Raw genomic sequence first — 9,638 nt, forward strand, 5'->3', positions numbered from 1 at the left:
GCGATCTAAGCTTTGGGAGAAATGACTGACTATGTCTTAAAGGCTAATATGTTTCGTGTTTCGGTTAATCAATTTGAGGCAAAAAGTTGAAATCTACAAAAATGAGGTAGCAAGTAGTGAATGCTGCAGTGTTATTCCATATTCATATGTTTTCATTCCCAGATGTTTGGAACATTTTGACTTGCCCTGAAGCTTAACCTAACGTAAATGTTGGTCATTTTTATGTTTTTTTTGCCCCGCTGCTCTTAAATGTGTCGGCCAAAAAAACGCTTAGACCCGATGCTTGCGATGCACAATTCACTTCACACGCATCCAAACCGGCAACACGTGCCCCTATAGGCCTTCCGGCAGTCTTTTTTATTTCGTTTTAGCTGCAGGCAGGAGATCTGCCATAGGTGCGCACTCGGTGCTAGTTTACATTACATTTGTTTAGCAGTGACCCGGAGAGCTGTAGTAGTCTCTTGTGTGTGTTGAAAGGTTATGCTAGCTGATGTTATGTCAGATGTTTTGTTTTTATCTAGCTATAGTAGGTTGCAACACCTAATTATCTCTGCTTATTTAATCCGGTTTAGGGTGTTCTAGTCCTAATATAATTCTGGATATTATGTTTCTGGATGCTCCTGTAGTTTGTACTTTTGGTATAAAGGGCTGTAGCCTTGATGAAATGCTGTATGTAATGTTTCTATTCCCTGCAAGCTGTTCAGTTTGGATACAGAAACGAATGTTTAAAGCAATCTGGAACTAAAGTAGGAAATTTGAAATAACATTTTGCTTATACTATGTAAGAAACTATATCCTTGGTATTTACAACCAAGTAGTATTTATAGAACGTATTGATAGGTTCTTTCAAATAAAATGTTTTTGCGGTTATTTGGGATGTTGGTTTTATAAGCAATACTAAGTGATTGACTGGTTAATGCGTCGGATGTGCTTTTTTTGACAATGTTGCTAGCTGACAGTTTTTACTCTTTTTGCTTAAGTAGATTTTTTTTTCTTTTTTGCGGGTAATCGTCTTTGCTTACATCCAAACTTATTTTCAGTTTATGGGTTTAAATATAAGTTAAGTAATGTGCACAAACAGACATTTTTTTCATACTTACAAACTAGACAAAAAGTCTTTGGTCCAACGTGCACAGCATGTTTGGTAGCTTGTCTTTGAGTGGTTTACCATAAATAAATAGTACACCATAGCGTTTTTAATAATCATTACGAATTGTTGGTTTCGAATTGCTCGTATTTTCCTCCGCTTGAGGGCAGTGTAAGTTTTTTTAAAGTTGAGTTTGAAGCTGAAAAATTCGAAGCACTGGTTAATGATATGGCAAAATATGATTGGGATTGAGAACTCGTATCTGGATTTTACATGACTATTATAAAAAGCGTAAACAACGACGATTATCTTTAAAATACATACCCCTTGTACATTAAAACAACATATATAGGAAACTGTTTAACTATTGAGATTTAGTAACCTGGGTTTTGTCTCAAAGGCGATTGGTGTTGTTGCAAGTTACTGACTGCGAAACTTGAGAATTGCGACCTTGGTGGTATAAATAGTTACATAGTAATTTCGAGGAAGGCTGGTTGATACTTGTACTGACATATTTTGTGTGCACATACATAAAGCTAAATTAGTTATACTGGTGTAAGAACTTTACTCTGGAATCTACTTCAAAACCACTATTAGGCAATTACTGTTGACGCAGCTTCTTTTATATTTTAGGCAACGTAGCAAGTTTTATGAACTATTTGCAGATTTACACCACAAACAACAGAGAAGGATTTACATACATCAAAAACAACATAGAACCTAAACGAAAATTTGAGGTCAAAGTCAATTTGTTTGTGACATGAAGCGCCCAAAGTCACGGAGAGGCAAGTTGCGTTGATATTTCCAGTTTTGTTTATTGTTGACTATTTTTTTTAGTTTGGTTTAATAGCTGATACATTTTTGGTTTATTGCTTTCTATTAAAATAAATATATAGCACGAAAAATTTAAAATTTGCTTGAACAGGGTTGATGTTTATTTTTTCGTTTCGTTTTGTTTACTCAGCCGCAAGCACAAGACGTGCTGCAGGTGCTCGCGCTGTTTCAGCTAATTGTTTCGCAGTGAGTCAGAGAACTGCAGTAACCTCTTGTGTGTGGTAAAAAGTGTTGCGTTCTGATGGTATCTTAGTTTTTGGCCAGCAAGTAAGCTACAATAATTAAACCTTTACTGATTGTATCTGGTTTAGCGTGTCGTAGTTTGCAATCTTAGTTGCTATGTTTTCTGTAGAGTCTGCTGTTATGCATTAACTGTAACTTATTTGATAGCTGGTGCTTTAGTCTTGATGGATGTGATGCTGGTCTGATTTTTTCATTACCTTCAAGCTGCTCTTGTTGAATATAGAAATAAATAACCAAAGCACTCGAGAATGAAGGTAAGAAATTAAATGAACAAAATTTTACATGTGAAAGTAAAACTTTTTCTGTTAATACTATTTTATTAACATGTGGATTAGTTTGTTTACCTTTTATAACAGATAAGATAGCATTGGATTGTATGTAAGGAGGTGTTTGTGTTAGTTTTGTTACACAACCTGGTGTTAGCAAGCAGTTTCCCCTGTCTCTGCCTGTCCTTAGACATTTTCTTTTTCTGTTTATGTTATTTAATACAAGTTAACAAAAAGCCTTTTTGAAACAATTTAGATAAAAAACTTCTTTGTACATATTTTGAGTGACATCAGCTTAAATATTGAAACAAAAGTGGCAACGGCACTATATTCATAAAACGCACCGGTTAATTATATAGTGAATAAAATGATTGGGCGAAAAAAATAGGTAAACTCTTGCCTGCAAATAAATATGCATTGGCTGTTATAATATAGATTTAAGACAACAAAGTGGTGGTTATTATTTTATTTTTTGTGCGTTTAACAAATAACGAATTCTTTAACTAAGAATTTTGGACTGAGAGGCACAATCTGCGATGCCGGCAAGATTTGTGGCTTGTTTGCATTGATGTATTGTGTAAGGATATAAATCTAAAAGAGTTTTTATCGTGAACCTAAGGTAGGCATTTTTTCGCGAAACTGCCTTCAATCAAGTTATAAACGTCCGGTAACAAATCCATCGAGAAACAGCATTAATGACCCCTGCCATGTACAAGTCCTAAATATAGTTATTTGCAGTTAGCATAGTCGTTCATCTTCTTAGTGTTACCGCTAAGTTAAGTCGTCCATTTGAAAATTTTCTGAATCCCATAACTCTCCACATTCGGCTCCTGCTTTGGGGGGTTGTCGTTTGGTTCCCCATGTGCGAAATTTGTGTTGTTTTCTGTCACTGGCACACCGTCGATGTATTGCCAATTACCCTCCTGTTTAATATCAGACATTCCGATCCAGTAACTGGCTGACGGATGGGGCGGTAAATTGTTGATGATAGCACTTGTATATAAAACACCGCTTTTGCCAAAACAAAATTGCACAAATTAAAAGTTTTGAGATAAGAAGTGGAGTATAACATTAAATGTAGAGTCAGTTAGAAGTGTGGTTTCTTTTTTCTATTATTTTAATGATTCGCCTTTAGCTCGTTTTTTTTACTCCCTGCTTGCACGAATCGACAGTATATAAAGCTAAAGTGTCACCTTACTTGCGAATCGTGGCGTTTCTCATGACCCAAGCAGCCAAATCACATCCCAATGACTGGCAATATTTTCTGGCGTCTTCTCAGTTTATTGAAGTTAGCACAAACAAGCGACCAAAGGTGAAATAGTGCGGGTTTTCACATCTCCTTGTTTTTCGCCTCAATCTCCGTCTGACATACTCGTGCACTTTTTTCGTTATTTTGTGGCAAACTCAGTGTGTAAAATTTTTTAAGGCCCGCGACTCTTGCAAATAAAAACATATTTAATGAGTTAATAGAGTAAAGTTGCGAAAGGGGAGCTTCTCTTTAAAATTGGCAGAACGTAATGTCACATTTTTAAACAAAATAAAGATTATAATTTTATTTAAACCAAGCTTGTGTTTAAAACTGAACTTTTAGATTGGTAAAATTTAAAACAAACAAGAGTTATATTTCTTCGCTATACCACAGGCGCAATCACATCTGCACCAACAACAAGTATCACATCACTTCGCTCAAGGTTTACGGAAATTGACACAAACTTTCAGAATACAGACCAAGCAGGATACCACGAGTAAGAATTTATACTGATCTTTTCAAGTTTGCAAAAGTCGCTGTTAATTGCATTTTACCCATCGGGGATCGGTATGAGACCATAACAGTTTAAATTGCAACTTATAATATTCCGGCAGAAACCGATCAAAAAATGTTTCTTTACTAGAATTGTAAACTTCGCAAATTCAAAAAAGGCGCAAAGCTATTTTTCAGGACAAATCCAAATGTCATATTTTCGGTTGCAATCAGGGAGTCGAATCGCTTTTCATATGGATTTAGGTCCGGTTCGGGTTTACTTGGTTTTGTTTTTGAGGGTTCGGGTTCGGTTCAGGTTATTAAAAATGTATATTTTCGGGTTCGGGTTTCGACAAATTATCCGGTCGGAACCGGTTTACGGTTTTGAAACCGGTTTAAATTCTCGTTCGTTTCAATTTAAGACTACCGGTTATCTACCTGGCCTTATCAAATTTCCAAGTAACCCACCCAATATATTCCGGCAGTAACCCACCCAAAGTTGAGATTTTTATCGATATTTAGTTTCGCGAGATCGAAAACGGCGGCAAGGCTATAGCCTTTCCGTCGGCTTTTCAATTCCAGTTCAAACGTTAGCTGTCCGAATGCAATATCAACCCATTGGGGGTTCAGTAGGAGGCCATGGGCGTATAGAACCTATTTAAAATTCGAATATTCCGGTAGTAACCCACCCAAAGTTGAGATTTTTATCGATATTTTGATTTCGCGAGATCGAAAACGGCTGTAAGGCTATAGCCATTCCGTCGGCTTTTCAATTCCAGTTTAAACGTTAGTTGTCCGAATGCAATATCAACCCATTGGGGATTTAGTAAGAGGACATGGGCGTCTAGAACCTAATTAAAATTCGAATATTCCGGCAGTAACCCACCTAAAATTGAATTTTTCATCGATATTTTAATTTCGCGCGATCGAAACCGGCGGCACGGCTATAGACTTTCCGTTAAATTTTCAAATTCCACTTTACATCTCAATTTTCCGAATGCAATATCAACCCATTGGGGGTTCAGTAGGAGGCCATGGGCGTCTAGAACCTAATAAAAATACGAATATTCCGGCAGTAACTCACCCAAAATTGAATTTTTTATCGATATTTTAATTTCGCGAGATCGAAAACGGCTGTAAGGCTATAGCCTTTCCGTCGACTTTTCAATTGCAGTTTAAACGTTAGTTGTCCGAATGCAATATTAACCCATTGGAGGTTGAGTAGGAGGCAATGGGCGTCTAGAACCTACTTAAAATACGAAAATTCCGGCAGTAACCCACCCAAAGTTGAGATTTTTATCGATATTTTAATTTCGCGAGATCGAAAACGGCTGTAAGGCTATAGCCTTCCCGTCGACTTTTCAATTCCAGTTCAAACGTTAGTTGTCCGAATGCAATATCAACCCATCAGGGGTTGAGTAGGAGGCCATGGGCGTCTAGAACCTACTTAAAATACGAAAATTCCGGCAGTAACCCACCCAAAGTTGAGATTTTTATCGATATTTTAATTCCGCAAGATAGAAAACGGCTGCAAGGCTATAGCCTTTCCGTCAAATTTTCAAATTCCACTTTACATCTCAATTTTCCGAATGCAATATCAACCCATTGGGGGTTCAGTAGGAGGCCATTGGCGTCTAGAAACTAATAAAATTACGAATATTCCAGCAGTAAGTCACCCAAAATTGAATGTTTCATCGAAATTTTAATTTCGCGAGATCGAAAACGGCTGCAAGGCTATAGCCATTCCATCGACTTTTCAATTCCAGTTCAAACGTTAGTTTTCCGAATGCAACATCAACCCGTTGGGGGTTGAGTAGGAGGCCATGGGCGTCTAGAACCTACTTGAAATTTGAATATTCCGGCAGTAACCCATCCAAAGTTGAGATTTTATCGATATTTTAATTTCGCGAGATCGAAAATGGCGGCACGGCTATAGCCTTTCCGTTAAATTTTCAAATTCCACTTTACATCTCAATTTTCCGAATGCAATATCAACCCATTGGGGGTTCAGTAGGAGGCCATGGGCGTCTAGAACCTAATAAAAATACGAATATTCCGGCAGTAACTCACCCAAAATTGAATTTTTTTATCGATATTTTAATTTCGCGAGTACGAAAACTGCTGCAATTAAGGCTATACCATTTCCGTCAAAATTTCAAATTCCACTTTACATCACAATTTTCCGAATGCATAATCAACCCATTGGGTTTCAGTAGGAGGACATGTGCGTCTAGAACCTATGTAAAATTCGAATATTCGAGCAGTGACCCACCCGAAATTGAATTTTTCATCGATATTTTAATTTCGCGAGATCGAAAACGGCTGTAAGGCTATAGCCTTTCCGTCGACTTTTCAATTCCAGTTCAAACGTTAGTTGTCCGAATGCAATATCAACCCATTGGGGGTTCAGTAGGAGGCCATGGGCGTCTAGAACCTACTTAAAATTCGAATATTCCGGCAGTAATTCACCCAAAATTGAATTTTTTATCGATATTTTAATTTCGCAAGATAGAAAACGGCTGTAAGGTTATAGCCTTTCCGTCGACTTTTCAATTCCAGTTCAAACGTTAGTTGTCCGAATGCAATATCAACCCATTGGGGGTTGAGTAGGAGGCCATGGGCGTCTAGAACCTAATAAAAATACGAATATTCCAGCAGTAAGTCACCCAAAATTGAATTTTTCATCGATATTTTAATTTCGCGAGATCGAAAACGGCTGTAAGGCTATAGCCTTTCCGTCGAATTTTCAATTCCAGTTCAAACGTTAGTTGTCCGAATTCAATATCAACCCATCAGGGGTTCAGTAGGAGGCCATGGGCGTCTAGAACCTACTTAAAATACGAAAATTCCGGCAGTAACCCACCAAAAGTTGAGATTTTTATCAATATTTTAATTTCGCAAGATAGAAAAACGGCTGCACGTCAATTGTCTTTCCCTCCAATTTTCAAATTCCACTTTTCATCTCAATTTTTCGAATGCAATATCAACCCATTGGGGGTTCAGTAGGAGGCCATTGGCGTCTAGAACCTAATCAAATTACGAATATTCCAGCAGTAACTCACCCAAAATTGAATTTTTCATCGAAATTTTAATTTCGCGAGATCGAAAACGGCTGCAAGGCTATAGCCTTTCCGTCGACTTTTCAATTCCAGTTCAAACGTTAGTTGTCCGAATGCAACATCAACCCGTTGGGGGTTCAGTAGGAGGCCATGGGCGTCTAGAACCTACTTAAAATTCGAATGTTCCGGCAGTAACCCATCCAAAGTTGAGATTTTTATCGATATTTTAATTTCGCGAGATCGAAAACGGCTGAAAGGCTATAGCCTTCCCGTCGACTTTTCAATTCCAGTTCAAACGTTAGTTGTCCGAATGCAATATCAACCCATTGGGGGTTCAGTAGGAGGCCATGGGCGTCTAGAACCTACTTAAAATACGAAAATTCCGGCAGTAACCCATCCAAAGTTGAGATTTTTATCGATATTTTAATTTCGCAAGATAGAAAACGGCTGCACGTCTATGGTCTTTCCGTCCAATTTCCAAATTCCACTTTACATCTCAATTTTCCGAATGCAATATCAACCCATTGGGGGTTGAGTAGGAGGCCATGGGCGTCTAGAACCTACTTAAAATTCGAATATTCCAGCAGTAAGTCACCCAAAATTGAATTTTTCATCGATATTTTAATTTCGCGAGTACGAAAACGGCTGTAAGGCTATAGCCTTTCCGTCGACTTTTCAATTCCAGTTCAAACGTTAGTTGTCCGAATGCAATATCAAACCATTGGGGGTTCAGTAGGAGGCCATGGGCGTCTAGAATGTACTTAAAATTCGAATATTCCGGCATTAACCCACCCAAAGTTGAGATTTTTATCCATGTTTTAATTTCGCGAGATCGAAAACGGCTGTAAGGCTATAGCCTTTCCGTCGACTTTTCAATTCCAGTTCAAACGTTAGTTGTCCGAATACAATATCAACCCCTTGTGGGTTCAGTAGGAGGCCATGGGCGTCTAGAATGTACTTAAAATTCGAATATTCCAGCAGTAAGTCACCCAAAATTGATTTTTTTCATCGATATTTTAATTTCGCGAGATCGAAAACGGCTGCAAGGCTATAGCCTTTCCGTCGACTTTTTAATTCCAGTTCAAACGTTAGTTGTCCGAATGCAATATCAAACCATCAGGGATTGAGTAGGAGGCCATGGGCGTCTAGAACCTACTTAAAATACAAAAATTCCGGCAGTAACCCACCAAAAGTTGATATTTTTATCAATATTTTAATTTCGCAAGATAGAAAAACGGCTGCACGTCTATGGTCTTTCCGTCCAATTTTCAAATTCCACTTTACATCTCATTTTTCCGAATGCAATATCAACCCATTGGGGGTTCAGTAGGGGGCCATGGGCGTCTAGAACCTAATAAAATTACGAATATTCCAGCAGTAACTCACCCAAAATTGAATTTTTCATCGATATTTTAATTTCGCGAGATCGAAAACGGCTGCAAGGCTATAGCCTTTCCGTCGACTTTTCAATTCCAGTTCAAACGTTAGTTGTCCGAATGCAACATCAACCCATTGGGGGTTCAGTAGGAGGCCATGGGCGTCTGGAACCTAACAAAAATTCGAATATTCCAGTAATAACCCACCCAATATTTAAATTTTTCATCGATATTTTAATTTCGCGAGATCGAAAACGGCTGTAAGGTTATAGCCTTTCCTTCGACTTTTCAATTCCAGTTCAAACGTTAGTTGTCCGAATGCAATATCAACCCATTGGGGGTTGAGTAGGAGGCCATGGGCGTCTAGAACCAACTTAAAATTCGAATATCCCGGCAGTAACCCATCCAATGTTGAGATTTATATCAATATTTTAATTTCGCAAGATAGAAAACAGCTGCAAGACAATAGCCTTTCCGTCGACTTTTCAATTCCAGTTGATACATTAGTTGTCCGAATGCAATATCAACCCGTTGGGGGTTCAGTAGGAGGCCATGGGCGTCTAGAACCTACTTAAAATTCCAATATTCCGGCAGTAATTCACCCAAAATTGAATTTTTCATCCATATTTTAATTTCGCAAGATAGAAAACGGCTGTAAGGTTATAGCCTTTCCGTCGACTTTTCTATTCCAGTTCAAACGTTAGTTGTGCGAATGCAATATCAACCCATTGGGGGTTGAGTAGGAGGCCATGGGCGTCTAGAACCTAATAAAAATACGAATATTCCAGCAGTAAGTCACCCAAAATTGATTTTTTCATCGATATTTTAATTTCGCGAGATCGAAAACGGCTGTAAGGCTATAGCCTTTCCGTCGACTTTTCAATTCCAGTTCAAACGTTAGTTGTCCGAATACAATATCAACCCCTTGTGGGTTCAGTAGGAGGCCATGAGCGTCTAGAACCTAATAAAAATACGAATATTCCAGCAGTAAGTCACCCAAAATTGATTTTTTCATCGATATTTTAATTTCGC

This window comes from Phallusia mammillata, chromosome 3 (genome assembly GCF_965637545.1).
Source record: "Phallusia mammillata chromosome 3, kaPhaMamm4.hap1.1, whole genome shotgun sequence".
Classification (NCBI taxonomy): domain Eukaryota; kingdom Metazoa; phylum Chordata; class Ascidiacea; order Phlebobranchia; family Ascidiidae; genus Phallusia; species Phallusia mammillata.